This window comes from Falco biarmicus, chromosome 11 (genome assembly GCF_023638135.1).
Source record: "Falco biarmicus isolate bFalBia1 chromosome 11, bFalBia1.pri, whole genome shotgun sequence".
NCBI lineage: Eukaryota > Metazoa > Chordata > Aves > Falconiformes > Falconidae > Falco > Falco biarmicus.
The window spans coordinates 3,689,179-3,706,819 of record NC_079298.1 but is presented as its reverse complement, the minus strand read 5'-3'; positions in this window follow the sequence as shown (position 1 = coordinate 3,706,819).

Genomic DNA, 17,641 nt, shown 5'->3' with positions numbered 1-17,641 from the left:
TGTTCAAATGGGAGAGCTGTGAGTGAGTAGGAGACTCACACAAAGTCTATTTATTTAAATCTCTCACTGTCATTTAAAAACTTATAATATTTCCAGTCCTTCAATTCCCTTTGTTCTAAATCCCAGTTTATGTTTTCTTTAAAACGTTATGCTAACACGAATCAAAAGACCCACAAGTCAGTTTGCAAATTTTGCTGCCAGCCCTTAATGACCTGCTAAAAATAACGCGAATGATTCATCTCCTAATCTATGGAAACGGTAGTTATTTGTTCTTGGCAGCTCTCATGGGTTTGGTCTAGGCTGCAGGAGATGACAAGTATTAGCAAATCAAGGAATATTGAAGTGATAGTTCTCTGTGTTTCAGGGGAATGCAAATATTCGCTACAAACCAAGGTGGGTTTTCCATGGCTGTGGGGGATATCCCCTGGGGAAGGTCTCAGGGATTCTCAAACCTGCGGTCCGAAATGTGGACACAGACATCTAATACTAACGTCATTTTTAGACAGAAGTACTTAACCAGAAATCATTTGAAACGGAAATATCCTAGGCAGTGTCTTTAAGAAGCCCTACAACATTCAACATTTTCTAATCTTTTGATAGGGATTGCTTAAATGTCCTATTAAGCAAATCAGGGCTGTTGTAATAACTTCTTTTTAATTGAAATCAGCTCCTCAGATTTATTAAAGCTATATTTTTGATTTTTTTTTTTTATTCCAAGTCTTGTGCAGACCTGCAGCATACTTTGTTGCAAAGGTTTCACAACGCCAGACCTTTTCTGACCCCTACCGCTCAGTGATGTTCAAAATGGCTTAAATTCTGCTCCTTTCTAAGGTGCAAATCCCGTTTTTGCAGGGGAGGGGCATGGAAAGCTGACCCCTCTCACGGCCAGCTTTGTTTTAATCGGATTTACTCGGATTCAGTCAGAGAAGGGGAACACGGGGTTAGCAAAGTGTACATGGGCTGAGCATAATGTTTATTCCTCTGCCCATAGCCCTCACTAATTGCACCTGGGGAACACTTACAGTAACTGTTCTTGTCTTTGCTGTGCTGGGATGTGGCCGTGTTGCACACAGGTGGTCAGCTGTGCTGATGTGTACACTAGCGAGTTTATTGCTCACTAAACAGGTATAAACCCATCTCTATTAATATTTTGTGCAAAGCTTTGCCAGTCTGAGCAGAGCAGCACACAGCACTGCCGGATCAGTGCGAAACCACCAGGCCAAAACGGAGCTGCAGACATACATGGGGCTGAAATTTGTTTGCAAATTATTTTGCAGCTGCGTACTGAAAATAAATAGACTTTCAGAAATCTGCGGCAGTTTGTGAATGCATCCTTAATGGAAAAAAATTCTATTTCCTCAAGTAACCAATTTACTCTCTGTAATTTAACCATCTCCATTAATGTCAAACTGCCGAGGTCATCAGGAGGAGGCTCTGCGCCCGAGTCGGGGGATGCTGGAGCAGGGGGGGGGGGTCCCTGCCAGGCTCCCAGGGACAGCAGCTGGGCAGCAGGTGGGACTCCCAGGGTTTGAGCAATGTGGACCAGAAAAAACCCTGGAACAAGAAGTTATAGTCTATGTTGTCTTTTTCACAAATGTTTATTTTTATAGCTTAAACCAAAAGGTAACTTTGAATCAAAGGATTTGGAAAAAACATGACGTTTTCCAGATGAAACTAACAGAGCTGGGGGGTCTTGCCTGTGGTGCTTACAGCCAGAGTACATGCCAATGAATGAAAAAAGGTGTAAAGCATGAAAAATCAAAACATCCATTTGAAACGCTGTTTATTGAAAACGTGCTTTTTACTGCACTGCTGAGGAAGGATAAAGTGGTTGTGTTTAACTGTATCAGAAAAATATTTACGTAACTCCAGAACTTCCACCACTTCTCTGTATCTGGCTCTGAAAGCTTGTCAGAAGGTTTCCTGCAGCGTTTGACACCTTCCTACAGCACACACGCTGCGGGGCAGAGGGACCTGTGTCACCTCGCTGGTGGCTTTGAGCTGGAGCAACTTGGCCTCACCCCTCATCCCTCATGCTCCGAGCATCTCTCTGTGCTCCAAGCGTCTCTCCGAGCAATAAGCATCTATCCGTGCCCCTGGGGGCACCCATGCAGGGGGAAAGGTACAAATCAGGCATGACAATCAGGGTCTTAATTACCAACAGGGTGGCAGGGTTGTCCTTGGTTGTTGAAAAAAATGCCACAGGAATGGGTGCAGAGACTGACGTGGAAATGATCTGGTGGGTCTGATGGTCTCTCCGGTTGGAGGGGAGTTCAGAGATGCACCATGAATTTAATCCAGGCTACCATGGGAGGAAACCAAAAGGAGTTGAGATGTGAGAACAGATACGGTCAGCAGGGCAAAAGGCAGCTGGCAGGGAAAGATAACAGAGGATGTTTATGTGCTGTAGTCAGGAAGTTGATTCTTTTCTGGGTTGTCATGAAGAAAACGTGAAAAAAAAAAGAATTTGCATCAGGTGAAGATAGTGGTGGAAAAGCCACCCAAAAAAACCCCCAAACCAAATAAATCAGTTTTATGACTGCTGTCACAGGTTTCAGGTGGGGTTGGTGCTGGGCATGCCATTAGTTACCTCAATGGTGATTACCATTCTACAGGACAACGTGAAGAACAGAAGGTATTTGTGGATAGCATCGAGCTGGCAGGAGCTGCAGTCATTGCATTTTACAGGATCAGGCCTACAATGATCTTGAAAAATTGGAGACTGTTCAGTCAAGGCCCATTGGTCAGACGAAATTAAGGTTTTAGCAGGAAAAAATCCAAATACATCAAAGCTAGATGGGCAATACGCTGGGAGACGGCAGAGCCATCTGCTGTGGCCCGGAGGAGCATGTACTGAACAGGAACAAGCAGCTCTGCAAAAGCGCCATGTCCTGCCAGGGAATTTGGACTGTTTTCTGCTTTGCACAAAGCTGGTGAGACCTCAGCTAAAATAGCCTGTCCGGTTCTGAATGCCCCACCTCGACAGAAGCGTGGAAAAGCAGACACAGCTTGGTGGGAAGCCCAGGAGAGCCGTCCCGTCCTGCGGGCAGTGCTGGTGGGGTCTGGGTGTCGGGGGTGTGCAGTCTGTGGGGCCATTGTGGTCCCTGCTGGGTCCTCCTGTACCTGCACCCCCGTGAGAGCCGAGGGAGCCCGAGCCCCTGTGGGAATCATGCATGCGCTTGGTCCTTCCCTCTCTGAAGCAACAGGAGCAGCTAAACTGACTTTAATTATGCGCCCAATGACTATGTGCCTCATTTATTGACCTTCATTGTGTATAAACGTCCTATGACTCAGACAAGCCTTGAGGAAAAGACCAGAAAATGAGCGCGGCTGATAGCGAGGGCACCCCCAGAGCGCAGTGCGAGATACAGACACAGGGAACAGCTACTCATCACTAGGAGGGAGAAGACGCACCGCAAAGCCACCTGCTTCTGCCCACGAAAGCTAAAGAGACTCAGCAGAAGATGCATTTTCAGCGTGTAGCAGTGAGATGTTAAGAGGGGCTGTGAACTCCGGGCACCCCCGGGGCCAGCTGCATCGCCTGGCGATGCTCACGCCTTCTGACCACGCTTGGGAAAATGCTTTTCGGCAGCTCTATTTTCCTGCTTCTTCGCAGCCACAACAGCTGGAAAAAGTTGTTATCCGTGGCTGTGGTGCGAGGGAGAGCACAAGACGCGCCCAGCCTCCCACGTGCTTTGTGCCAAGCCCTTGGGGAGGGTTTGGCCGACCCTCCTTGCACCACGACCTCGATGCTGGGAGAGGGGCCCGGGGCTGCGGCCAAGCCATGGGCACACGGGGGGCTGTTCAGGGTGAAGCGTGGGGGCTGACGTACAAAACGTGATTTGAAAAGGGGCTTGTAGAGCTGAGGTGAGCTAGGGCAGGAGCACGTTAACTGCTATCACTGCTATTGCAAGCATGGCTACTGCCGGTAGGGCTGTGTCCCATAGTGGAACAGTAATGTTCCCGGGCACCAGCCAGGATGCGGTAGGCAGCCTCAGCAATCAAAGAGTGAATAAAGGTAGCATAACATAAAAAACATGAGATCTTGTAAAGAAAAGATTAGTCTCATGATTTGGAAGGAGGAATGCATCTTGCTTTTGAACTTTCGGAGTTGGTAACAGTGTAGTTTTCATTGCATTTTTCTCTACAAGCATTTTTTTCTACAAGCTGTTGACATGAAATAAAATTACTTATTTGCTGCTGCATCTGAAACAAAAAGGGAATTATAAGACCAAATCATGTTTAACTTGCTGCTATTGCTGGCACCAAAGCATGGCGCGGTTCTGCCCAAGACGCCTTTCTCTAGCCTCTGGCAGTCGCGTACCTGCTCCCTTCACAGAACCAGTGACGATTTTTCCTGCCCAGCTGAGTTATGGTGTCGGCGTTCAGCAAATTTTATGACTTGTAAGACCGGTTTGATGTGCGGACCATAACTCTGGCAGCAATCAGGGATGAAACTCCTTTTATAGCACTTAGTGCTGAGCTCTTTGTGTTCATCATGACAGCTGCATGTAGGAATCTCGGATTTATTTTATTTACTTTTCGGTGACTGTTGTGTATAGTAACTCACACAGCTTGCTAGCCTTGCATTTTTGCAATCAGCTAACCCTAACAAAAGTGAATCCAATGACTTCTTGGCTTGTTAATGAGCCATCAGGCTGTGAGCCTCCCTGCTGGCAGAGCTGGCTGGGAGGTGTTGAGGGAGGGACACTTGGGGTTTGCGCGTCAGCCCCAGCTTTTCCCACCATGTCTGATGGACATATGAGAACACCATGAGGAGGAGGAGGAGGACATAATTATAAAGATTACTCATGGAGATTTCTTTCTTCTCTGCATCTCTAAGGACTAATGAAATAAAACTGTGCAGGGAAACATGTTACCCAGGGGCCAGGGAGCTGAGGAACACTGTGGCTGCGAACTGTACCCATTTGCAGCCCACTGGCAATGGCCCCACTTTTGGAACGAACACTTACTGCCCCACAGATGCTTGTGCAGCCAATGTGGTGCTGGGGGCATTCCCCCCACCTGGCGGCCCTGAATTTCTTCCTGAACTGGAAGAAAAAACTATTTCTTCTTTCCAGGCTCAGTGATGGAAAGCAAGAAGGTCATTCTCAGCACAAATTGCAGAAAATATATTAAATATTGACACTAATTAGATTAGCCTGCCTCAGTACAATATGAATATTGTTTTGATTAGATTGAATTTAAGGAAACAATGTTTAACTTAATGCCCATAATAAATGAAGAGGAAGGTAGTGAAGCTTTCCTCCTCCATCAAAAAAAAGACAGATCAGAAAAAAAATCATATATTAGGCTCTGAAGAGAGATATGGTTTCAGGTGGTGTGGGCGACTACCCTTATGGCGCGGTTCCCTGCATGTGAGCTGTCGGGGCAGCCTGCGAGCATCGCTCGCCCAGCAGCTGCTGGTGGATGGATGAAGTAATGGAATAAGGAACATCAGGGGAAAATGGGAGCAAGACCAGTGGCTCTGCACAGCCCAACCCTACCTGGCTCAAAGCCCCTGTGGCTGCAAGTCCATCAGCCGTGGCTCGTACTGGCCCCGGTGGGCTCCATGGCTGGGCTGTGCAGAGGATGAGCTCAGGCTGAAGACCTTCTGGTGTCTTGATATATCCTCCCATGAACATTGTTTTTCTCTTCCTTTTGGCTTTACTCCTTCCTCCTGATGAAGGTCTAGCAGACAGGAGCACTAGGGGAAGCAGTGGAGAGCATTCACACCAGCAGCGAGCAGAAGCCCGTGGCGATGGCAGCCCTGCCAATGGCCCAGCCAACCCCTTGGCTGCGATAGGGACCACCCATCATCCCAAACCCCCCTTGGCCTCTGTCATCTTTTCTGGAAACAGACAATGTTGTGATGGAAGCAGCATCTGACACCCAGCTTCACTGAAGCACCCTAGTCCTCCCAGGAGCAGGACCACGCCTCGCCTGCCCGGGAAGGTGGGCTCCTGTTCCTCCCGCTGACAAACCCTCTGCCTGAGGCCAGGGAAGGTTTTGGGGATGCTCGGAGCGCTTCTCTTGAGGCAACCCATGTGCAGGGGATACTCCACCGGTGGGACCTCCTTCCCCAGGGGCTCCATCTCCAGGGGCTCCTTCCCTTCGCCCAGCCAGTCCTCCCTGTCCCTGGTGTCATTTCCCAGCCATTGCCACTGTGCCACAGCCGTGGCGCTTGAGATCCCCTCGGTATTTGATTATTAGTGGATTTTATTAACTCTTTGAGACTTTTCAGAGGGAAAACTTTCAAGTTTCAGAGGGGAAACTGCCCCTCAAGAGTTCTTTTTTAAGCTAGGTTAAGTTCTGTGGTTTGGATAGAAATATTTAATCCCACAAATAAACATCTACGACCATAACTAATGAGGACACAATTCCGTCCTGTTTAATATTACCATCTCATAATAGTGAAAACAGGATGTTCCTGCTCCCCAGTGCGGATTTTCCACAAGAGTATGATTTAACTCTGTTTTTTCTGCATCCCTGCTGCATCAAAAAGCTACATGGTAATTAATACAGATATTAATTGCCATGGACAGTTGGCATTAGCGGCACATGGCCGGACAGAGGCAGGAAGGCAGAGCTCCTGTGATACGGCAGCAAGCGGGCGTGCTGCAAAGCTGGCAGGCTGCACTGGGGAGGATTGCTTGACTTTTTAGTGTGAAAGCTGTGTAGAAGTTCAAGGCTGCTAAAAGCAAAGCGCCGCTAGGCGAGATGAGACTCCCTGTCCCACCAGGTGACCAGCTCCCAGCTCCTGCCCCTGCAGCCGGGCGCACGCAAACCCGTGTCTTTTAGGGGAAAGGGGGAGAACAGGGACCCCGGAGGGAGGAGCACTGCAGCAGAATTTGGATGATACATGGTTTGCTTCGAGATAGGAATAATCTGTTTACCATGGCTTTGTTGCTATAGCAGCAAGATTTTATTCCAGCAATGTTGACTTGCGGGGGGAAGGGGCAGCCAGTGGGCCTGGGGGTGTGAAGGCCAGAGGTGAGAAGCAGTATGGAAAACGCTTGGTTCTAGTCCGGGTCTGAATTCCTGCTGCAACATGGAGGGCCCCCGCGGGGGATATATCCAAAATGCCACCCTGATTGCTGGGGCTTTTCAGAACATCTCCCCTGGGAGCTGGACCACAGGGCCAGGCGGTTCCGCACTGGAACAGTGAGCTGGAGGTGCTGGGGGCACTGAACGGGCAGGGGTGAGCAGAGGGGCGGACGGGGACAAGCCCCTCATGGCAGAAGCTCTCTTGGGATGGTTGGTGACACTTTGCAGGCATGTTTTACAGTAATATCAAGAAGGTGCCTTCGCAGCTATTCCTTGAGACCCTTGGGAGAGAATTTAGTTGTGTTTATTTTCATTTAGTTTGGGCAAAGAGAAAGGACCAGTCTGGCTGGCTGCTGTGGATGCAAAGATGCTCCTGTACCCACCTGCCCCTGTGCATCTCTACAAACAGGAGTAATTTTGCTAATGGAATATATGGAAAAATTGTTTTTAGGTGACTTTGGTTTGTGCAGCTTCTCTTTCAGGTCAACGGAGTTTTTTTGTCTGGTCTGTGTGTGAGTGAACTTTTTTAGTGCAATGAACAGCGGGACTTCTCCCTTGTTTGTTCTTTTTCTTTGTTCTAGCAGTTTTTTAGAATTGACTTCCACAGATACGAAGAGAATTGCCGAGATCATCCCTGGACTACAGCAGCAATACTCTCCTTGTAGTGCCACAATACTACTGTTCTTGTTGCTTCTGTAAGCAGACTGTAAAGAGTTGTTAAGGAGCTGCTCATTAAGGAGGTGGGAAACGGTCATGGCCCAATAAACAATCTGTCTCTCTGTAAACATCCTTGTCTTACAGTCAAATAATGAACTGTTTAATTTATTACTAATTCTTTATGGACTTTTTGATTGATCCTTAGGACTGAAGACTAGCAATAGTTTTTAATAGGCAAGACTCAGAGCCGAATCCTTGTTTTCCTGACATTTTCCTGAGGTTCCCACTGCTGAATACAGCTCTGAGCTGGTGTCCGTGGTGCTGTAACCAGCTCCACGCAGGTGCGTGCTCTGCCGGCCAGGGGCTGCCCCCACGCCGCAGGGTGGAAGCTGAGGGTCTGCGGGGGCAGGATGAGGGGCTTCAGGATTCCAGCCCTGCTCTGCAGCCAGAGAACCCTACGTGCATTAGAGCAGGGCATTATGCTCTTGTGCCAGCATCTTTGGGTGTTCTGTGAGCGTCACGCACAGTGCCACCTCCCTTTGCCCAGGCTGACACCCCAAGCTGAGCTTTTTTGTTACCGTAACCGTACTCCCAGGATTCCTTAATTGAAAAGTGCAAATAAATAAGATGAGGCGATGAATACTGTATTATTGCTCAGCTTTGCAGAAGGCTAAGCTGACTTTGTGCAAGTCTCTCAAAATTTGGCAATATGACAGACGTAAGGCTGTGTGTCAATGGCAGGCTTTCGTTAGCCTCTTGACCGCTGGGACTTGAAGCAAAACTCCCTCAGTTGTTTTACAATAAATGAGAAAGAAAGAAATTTATGTGCTGCAATGGAAACACACTTGGAGGAGCTGACACCGGAGAGCAGTGAAACGGGATCTTCTGGGAAGGACATTTGCCAGGCTGGAATGCAGCTGTGATAAACCCCAAGCGTGTCCCTCAGGTCACTAATCCCCTGGATTGAGGGGATGGTGACCGAAGGCGGCGAGGCTGGGCCACAGCAGGTACCAGCACTTCCATTTCCTACAGCCTGCCCGGGGGCTTCCCCCGGCAGAGGCGGGAGCATCCCATGCACCCAGCTTCGGAGCCTGCAGGGCTGGGCGCTGCACTGGGGGCCAAGGTTGTGCCAGACCTTGTCTGGAGACAAAAGACATCTTGGCGTGATGGACCTGATAAATGAAATCCATAGGAATTTAGCTGTCTAGACAGTCCTCCATGCTTAATCTCCATGGAGCAGCATGTTTATCCTGTACCTTTCCTTGTTGCTGTGCTGAAAACCCTGCTGGGTTCTAACACAAACTCCTGTTTCCAAACGATCATTAGAAGTTATAAAAATAGTGGTGGGAGAAGAAGGATAAAACGGATGGGGTAAAGAGAGAGGCATTCTTGACATGCACAAAATAATTACTGCATGCTTCAGACAGGGTGGGTGCTAACTTTTGATAAAGGCCACGTATATGTTCCTAAAGACATTTATCTTGTTTCGCACAGCAATAATGTGTATTTATTGCCTGCCTGCTTGCTTCACGTATTCCAGCTAAGATGACGTAGTTCAGTGTGGTATGGCACGTGCACCAAACTAGCGTAAAGCACAGAAGACCGCGCTGCTCCCTGGCTGCTGCAGCACGGCAGCTCTTTCACACGCGCCTCTCCAATACGCCTGGTTCGAGTTGGAAAGGTTAGAGCAGGAGGTTTTCAGGTAGCACCCTGCTCGGGATCTTCTAGATCGTGCTGTAATCATGTAATTATCACCTGGAGCAGCTAAAGCATTGTCCTCACTCACCACAGTCCTGCTGAAATACTGGGAATTTGCACACAGGCGCCGGCAATGCTGCAGTGACGCCCCTGGCCCCCACGGCAGGAGGCATAGCAGGAGTGCTTAGGGATGGGGTGGGAAAAAGGTGTGGAACAGTTTTGGGGGTGCGGGAGCACTGACGGTTATTATGGCTTAGGCTCTGTTTTATGTTGTGTTTTTCCTGACTGTGTTATGTCCCTCACGGCACCTTCCTTTAACAGAAAATAATTTTCATTACTTTGCATTCCTGCTAGTCTGTATTCCTCCAAGGGGCTATAATTCATCAAATTATGTGTGTTTAAAAAGCTGTTTCATTTAAATTTAATTCTCTGATTTATATCATTTCCATACCCTTGCAAATCTCGGCTGGAGGCTCAGGTGCATGCCAAAAGCACCTAATGATGCTGGTGCTACAGGTCAGCGCTGAGCTGGAGCCCGCAGCCGCGGGGAGCTCAGCACCGAGCGGCTGCCCCAACGTCTGCATTTCAGATGCAGGTTGCAACCAGGCTGGACTGTGATGCCACAGCCACTCACAGCCCAACCTAATCACTCCTGCAGGCACATAAAATCTTTCACTATGAAAACTTGCACTTTTTGCAGTATAAAAGTTATGGCTTTGTATGTCTGCAGGGAGCTGGGCTGCCCACTGGGTATTCCTTAGCTGAGCTGGAAAATCTGTGTCTGCGCCTCCGAAGCACAGCTGCCCGTCACTTCTGTTGCAGAGCTTTGCTGTGGGTTTGGGGGTGCTGGAGAGTTTTGGTTGTGGCCCTGGCTGCCCCGTCGGACTGGCTGGATGGGCAGAGCCCGAGGGGCTCAGGGGACCCTGCCTGCGAGGGGCATGGGGCTGCAGCAGGCATCTGCTGTGCGCCTTCGAGGTAGGTTTCAGCTCCTGGGCAAGAGGTAGTAAAGAAAAACATGTCCAAGCGAGAACAGCGGGAGGGCTGGGGTGGGCAGGGGCCTCCAGAGCCCCCTGAGCCCAGCCCTGCCCCAGCACGGTCTCCTGGGGTGGGGGCCAGGCAGGCTTGAGCACCCCCAGCAATGGGGATGTCACAGCCTGCCTGGGGACCTGCTCCAGTGTTTTCATTAAAGTGTCTCCATAAAACAATTGCATAAATGTACTTGTCACTTTAAAACTTTTATGTTATCAATATTGAGCAAATATTGGCATATCTTCAGCCGGATTTGTTTAACAAACTCAACGAGCCTCTTTTGGTGTGACTCGTGACCTTCCAGCTGACCATGTAAAGGTAATCCCTGTCTGCCTTTATCAGGGAACAGAGCCCACCGCAGAGCCCCATCGCTGTGATGGGTTTTGGTGCTGCTGGGGTGGAGGAGAGGTGGGCTCCTGAGCCCACCACAGAGGGCAGGCCTGGGTCTGTGATGCCAGGGAGGTGGGATGCTGGGGAGGTGAGGTGTTGGGGAGGTAGGGTGCTGGGGAGGTGGGATGCTGGGGACATGGGATGCTGTGGAAGTTGGGTGCTGGGGAGGTGCGATGCTGCGCAAGTGAGGTGCTGGAGTACTGAGGTGAGGTTCACAAGGGCCTGAGGAGAGCAGGGCAGCCCTGGGGAGTGGCAGTGGTCCTTGTTGCATCCCGGCTGCACAGGGATGCACCAGACACTTCTGCGGCTGCCGACCACAAGCGCCAGGTATGTCTTGTGACCAGTTGGCTGTTTTACTCTCATGGCTCCTTGCCTTACAAAAACAAAGCACGAAGACACTGCAATTTGTTGTCTTCTCTGGTTTAGTCTTTAAAACAAAAAAATTACTGTTGGGCCTCTGGACTTAGTCACGAAAGATACAATTTAATAACCTGTATTTTTAAACTGTGGCTCATGGGTCGGAAGGCAGATATGTTTTTCCAAGCCTGTGTAAGAGCATAAAGTGCTTGGCTGCAGACAGGGGTTGAGTTTGAACTGGTCTGCAGTCGTTACAACTCCTGCCAGTGTTAGACCGGGGCCAAACCCTCTCGTTGTCAGATCATCCCTCAGGTTTGCAGGGAAAACAAAGCAGCCACAGTAAATGCAGAGCCCCACTGTGTCTGGAGAGCTATTTTCCAGCAAAAACCTGGGATTGGAGACCCCTTTTTTCTCTGAGCAGGGCTTCCCTGACTTCACAGGGCACATTGTTTGGGTCCTTTGTTCCATGGTCTCTGGCATGGCCGGGGTGCTGTGGCACAGGGCCACCCTCCTGCGCTTGGGTGCCTGCTCCAGGCTTGGTGCAGGCAGCCCTGCCAGGCTCCCAGCAATTAAATGGAGATAATTTGGCCTATGTGGGCTGTGTTTTCGGAAAAGCAGGGCTCACTGCCAGGGCAAAACCCGCTGCCATCAAACTTGTGCGTGACAAAAGGACCTTGTTGCCTCTGGGAAGGCAATGTTTGGGGGGAGTCCCCAGCAGCGGCAATGGCAGGGGTGCAGCGCAGGCTGCGGTACCCAAGCGGTGCTGCCGGCTTCCCAGGGCAGCCAGCTGTGCTTGTAGGTCGCTTCAGGAAAGCCAGGGCTGTGGGGGAGCTGCCCGGTGGGTACATGCGGCGGAGAGCCCGCTGCTGCTGCTGCTGCTGGCACAGCCTGTGGGTCCCCTCCAACCCCCAGGCTCACTTACACGGGTGGGTTTGGGCTGCTAACTGTGCCCCCCGTGCCAGGAGGGAGGCATGGCCCTCACCAAGGGTGGCTGGTGGGGCTGGCCAGCCCAGCTCCCCGGTGAGGTGCACGCCAGGCTGCCGTGCCCGGTGCGCTTCGGCTGCAGGGAGCTTCGCCACCGGCTGGAGTGGGACCAGGGACTCCTGCTACACCAGAAAATGTGCCCAACAGGCTGCGGCCACAGCTGGCAGCTATATAACTCAATTGTTTATCATTTACAACTGCTGTTTGCTTTCTTCCAGGTTGGCAGGTTTTCGCATTTGTTCCGTCTGATGAAAAAGAACATTTTCTTTACACTGTTACGTGGGTGAAATTGTTTCTCTCCCAAACCTGACAGGAATAAATTTGCACAGGCTACAGTAGCGACCCTCCTTATTCGCGATGCAATGTGCTTGTTGTTGTTAATGGGGAAAAATAAAAACTGGAATTTCCAAAAGATATCCAGTTTGTAGAATCACAAGAAACTTACCCGCTGCTGGTGGTGCGGGGGGACCTAAAGGAAATGAATCCAGTGCTAGAAATTTATAAATGCGTATAACAAAAATATGTATGTTAATACAAAGAAAATATAGAAACCAATTGTTATTTACAAATAAGGAGAGAATAACATTGTCCTGAAACATGTTTCCATCATCGCCTTCTTTACTTGTTGGTGAATTATGCATCTGACACACAACTGAATCCAGAAAATCTGTGCTTGGAGAGGAGGAGCATAAAAGCTGACAGCAGAACCGGAGTCATGCACATTAGCCTTGTGCCAAGAATTTTTCTGTTCCTGCTTCTCTTTGAAGGGAAGACACAAAAATAATTCAGCCTTAACAACTGGGTGAGGAAGGATGTGGCATAAAGTATGTTGGTCAGATGTACCACAATAGCACAGCCATAACTTTACACTGGGTTTGGCATAACATAAGAGAGAAGTTAGCTTACTATGGTTTTAGTTAATAAGCTGTTTCAAAAAAAAAAAATAAAATTAGTACTTTTGTATTCCTGTGAATACACTTCCTTGACATCCAGCTGGATGCTTTTCCCTTCATCTGGTAAGGAGCCAGGTCCCCCAGCCTGAGCAAGTTTCCCCTTGCAGGAATCGGGCTCCACATCAGGGTTGCCCGCTGTGGCATGGCTGCTGAGCGCCGCTGCCTCAGGAGAGCTCTGGAGCTCCAGGGACATCACTCACTAAAAATACTTTACTTTTAACGAGCCAGACCCGAAGGCACTGTCTGAAACACCCCCGGGATTACAAGTAAGGGAAAGGAAAGAGGAGAGAGGAAAAGCAAAAAAGGCAGATTCAGAGTGTAGGCTGAGCCCGTCTGTGTTCACCTCTCCATTTCCCCAACCCCGACTCGCTCTGCTCGGCATCAGCCCCACGGCAGCACTGGGGCTGCCTCTCCGCCGCCCAGTCCGCACACAGCACCCACTGGGGCAGCCATGGGGCCAGGGCTCCCGACACCCTGCGCCCAGGGGACCTGGCAGCTGGCAGCGCTCGCATCCCCCTTCCCTCCGCTCCGTCGTGTGGCTCGTTCAGCTGCCCAGCTGTGTGGCCGTCCCAGGGAAGCAGCAGAGCTGGGCAGGGGCTTCGGAGCAGCCCCAGCACCCACGGGTTCCTTGTGCTGCCCTGGTTTTAGCCCCCACGGCTGGGCTGTCGCCTCCTCGGGGGGCTGCGAGGCTTTCGGGTCTGCGGCGAGAGGTTCCAAGGAGGTGCTGGAGGGAAAGAGCTGCTGGGGATTGCTGAGGATTAGATGTGGGCACTCTGCCGTGTTCTTCCGAGCAAGGGCTAACACAAAATTTACGCATTTTGGCAGATTAGTTTTCCGAATATACAGCACAGAGGAGAAGCTAATGTTAATGGCAGGGTCCAGATGTTTTCTGATCTCACAGCTCAGGGCTGCAGCCCAGCTTCAGGCTCCCGTCCATCGCAGGGAATGTTTCTCCAAAGCAGAGCTGCTGAAGCAAACAGGATTAGCACAGGCTGCTGGAATATATTTTATTTTTCAGGGTCCAGGTTTCATCCTTGGAGTTCACACTCTGTTTCATGTTTGCAGCCTATGTTGCAGAGGGGTTGTGCTGTAACCTCTTGTAGCTGTTGCAGCATCAGTGAGGCTTTGGTGGCTGGAGTGGAATCGAAATGGAGCTGAGCTCGTTGCTCAGCATGTGTGAGCAGCGTCTCGTGGTCCTGACTTAGCACGAGACACGGAAAAACTCTCTAAAACACCTGGGAGAGCTCTGCTTCCCTGCGAGCCATTAATTCCTACCAGCCAGATTTCAAAGCGTATTGATCAGCAGCACATCTTGTTTTGCAGTGGGCAAGGAGAGGAGAACAGCTTCACAGCAGCCAAGGAGATTATATATGTGTGATTTGATTAAAGTGAGCTGCGACAGGAAGGCCAGTGGCATCCCGGCGTGCGGTAGGGACGGTGGGAGGCCATCAGCCCCCTTTCTCAGCACTCCGCAGGCTGCATCTGGAGCACCACCTCCAGTTCTCGGTCCCCAGGACAAGCAAGGTGGGAGTAAACTGGTGTGAGGTTGGTGGAGAACCCCTGCATGGGCAAGGGAGGACCTTCACAGTGGTGCGTGGGGCGATGGAGAGACACGGGTGGGTGTCAGTTGGATGGGCACGAGGAAAGCCTTTCTCCCTGTGCGGGCTGTCAGTCAGAGGCACGGGCTGCCCACACATGGTGTGCAGTCTCCATCCTTGGGGGCTTCCAAGACCAGGCTGGGTAAGGTCCTGAGCATCTCAGAGCACCCTGCTTCTAGTGGGCCATTGGGCTGGAGCCCCCCTGAGGTCTCTTCCAGTGTAAAATAGCCTGGAAACCTAGGATTTTAATTTTCCTTCAGTATATAAACCAATTGTTTCAAATCAGTCTTCAGTTCTTGGTTCCCAGAGTCATCTTCTGAAGGTATTTATTGATTCTCTTCCAAGGATATGGACTCACACTGGAAATGGAACAGCTGATTCGTTAAAAAAAAAAACCACGTTTGTAACGTTTGTCCTGTAATAAAAGTCAGTTGTTTTGAAAGTTTTCCTCTGTGAAATACAACCACAGACAGAAGAGACATATATTAACAAATATTATTTTTTTTTTCTTCTCAAATCTGGAAAATTTGTGTACGTGGAAATTTCTTCTCCAAATTGTGTAGGTGTGTAGATCTGTTGTAAAGGAAGGAAATTAATGTCTGTGATCGTCCCGGGGTTGTGAGCTGCAGAGCAGGACCCAGATGACCATCATGGGCTGGTGATGTTCAGCTCAGCTGGGGAGCATCTGGGTGGGGATGCTGGTGCACTGGAGCAGGGCAGCAGTGCTCCCAGGCAGGGCACAGGCGGGGTCTCCAGCAGGCAGTAAAGCTTGCCTGGAAATGCAAGTTTACAGATACGTGGTAATGCAAGAGACTGGATGTGGAGAATTACACAGGGGTGTCTTGTGCCTATTTAAAATCTGCCTTTCAGCAGGTCTCCTGTTTTCTCAAATGAGTATTTTAAATACTTTGTGAAAACATGTTGATTCACATTAAACACCAAATGTGTATTGGTAATGTGGACAAATACAGAGAAGTACAGACTGGCTGGAAAGGACAAATCACTGTAGAACAGCAAAACCTTACTGACATGGCTCTGTTGCAGCCTGCCTGCTTCTGGGTTCAGGCAGGTTTGATTTTTTAATTTTTTTTTCTTTTTTTTTGACACCCCCCCCTTCCCCCCCCCCCCCCCCCCCCCCCCCCAACCAGCAGAATGTCTGCACCAACGCCAAGTTCTGCCTGGGGGATGTGCCTGTCGGCGAGAGGCAGCACTCCAGGCAGGTGATGGAAAGCACAGATGATGCCGTGGGGGCTGCAGGGTGGGCTGCCCGCTCTGCCGAGCTGGCCGTGGGCAGCCCCCGGCCTGTGCAGGGGACCTGCGGGTCGCGCTCAGCTCCTTCCTTTCCAGATCAGTTCTGTAAGGATGACAGAGATGCCTTCCCTTCCAAATACCCACTGGCTGGCCATGGGCTGGTGCTGCTCCAGCCCTGCTGCTCCTTCCCCGGTGAGGATGAGACCCCTGTGGTGCCCCAGCCCCGGCCAGTGCTCAGCTGGGGAGCAGCTGGGTGATGGCCAGTGAAGCAGGACAGCCCCTTTGCAGTCACCGTGCTATGTGCACGGGGTGATGGCCCTGGCAACCCCCTGTGAGCACCACTCTGATCGCCAGCTGCGCCCTTGGCTCTCCATCCTGGCCCCTAGCATCCGAGCTCCCAATGCACCAGGGAGACCCACCGGCACCGGGGGTCTGAGACCCACCACAAGGTCCCCATCGGTGCTCGGTGTCTCACACACTCTGTGACATGCTCAGGGCACGGCAGTGCTGCAGACCGTTGGGTGTCCTGAGTTTCTGGAAGCTGAGACTGTCATATATTGTATATTTTGGCAGGATATTTAGGAGAACATAACCTGGCTTGCTACCAGTCTGAAAAAAATTGGATTTTTAAAATTTTATTATTTTAAACAACTTTCTTCGCTGCTTTCCGTCACCAGTCCTGTACACAGATCTTGCTGAACCAAATACTCTGTTGTTGACTGATAAAGACAAAAGCAATCTACTGGTGCTTAAAAAATAAGTTGAATGTCACCAGAACACAGCTCTGGAATATCTTTAAAACTATTCCCATGTCAACAGACTCTTCATGTCCCCTCCTCCATCCTGCATATTGTAAAATTAGAAGCAATGACCTTCCAGACTGGACAGAAGAAATAAACACTAAAGGATATCTCAAGTTACTGAGATATTTAAGTTAGACCATTTCTTAGAGGTTTGAGGTGAAAAGGCATAGGGGGTGCTTCTGTGTGATACTGCTGGAGTCCAATGTTGATGTAACTTTTCACCTGGTAGCTTTTCAGTCTCTGATATTGAAGGGGGACAGATATTTGCCAATTTGCCATTTCTGTGTGGCTGAGTGATCTTAACAGATAGTCTGACACATACAACCCTGCCCTTTGCCAACCCGTGAGGACCATGGTCACGGTACGAGCACAGTGATGGAGTCAAATCTGTGAGGTGGCTTCAGCGGCATCGGGTGAAGTGGAAAGGAAATGGGAGTAAATTAATTTGAAAATGACAGCATAGCTGCCTCAGTTGGTAGGGATCTGTCTATCTATCTATCTATCTATCTATCTATCTACTGAGTTTCCATCCTCTCTGCGATCCAGACTCAAGTTAGGTTCATCTACACAGATATTATGCTTTGATCAGGGGCTGAGGAAAACACAGACCTACAGATCAGTGGCTGGAAGACGTAGAGCTGACTTGATCTTCACCAGACGCTGTTATTAGTGTCTTGGTACTGATGAAGCCTGAGCTCATCATCTTGGATGTGTTCAAAGCTCTGGGTGTATGCGCTGATGGGCAGGTTGTGTACTCATCTCCCAAATTCTCCTTCTGCCCTCATCTCCCTCCAGCTCCCGGGTCTCTGGCAAGGCTCTCAGGTGCCTGGTCTTGTGGCCCTGGGACCCTGGCCATGGCCTTCCATCTGTTTGC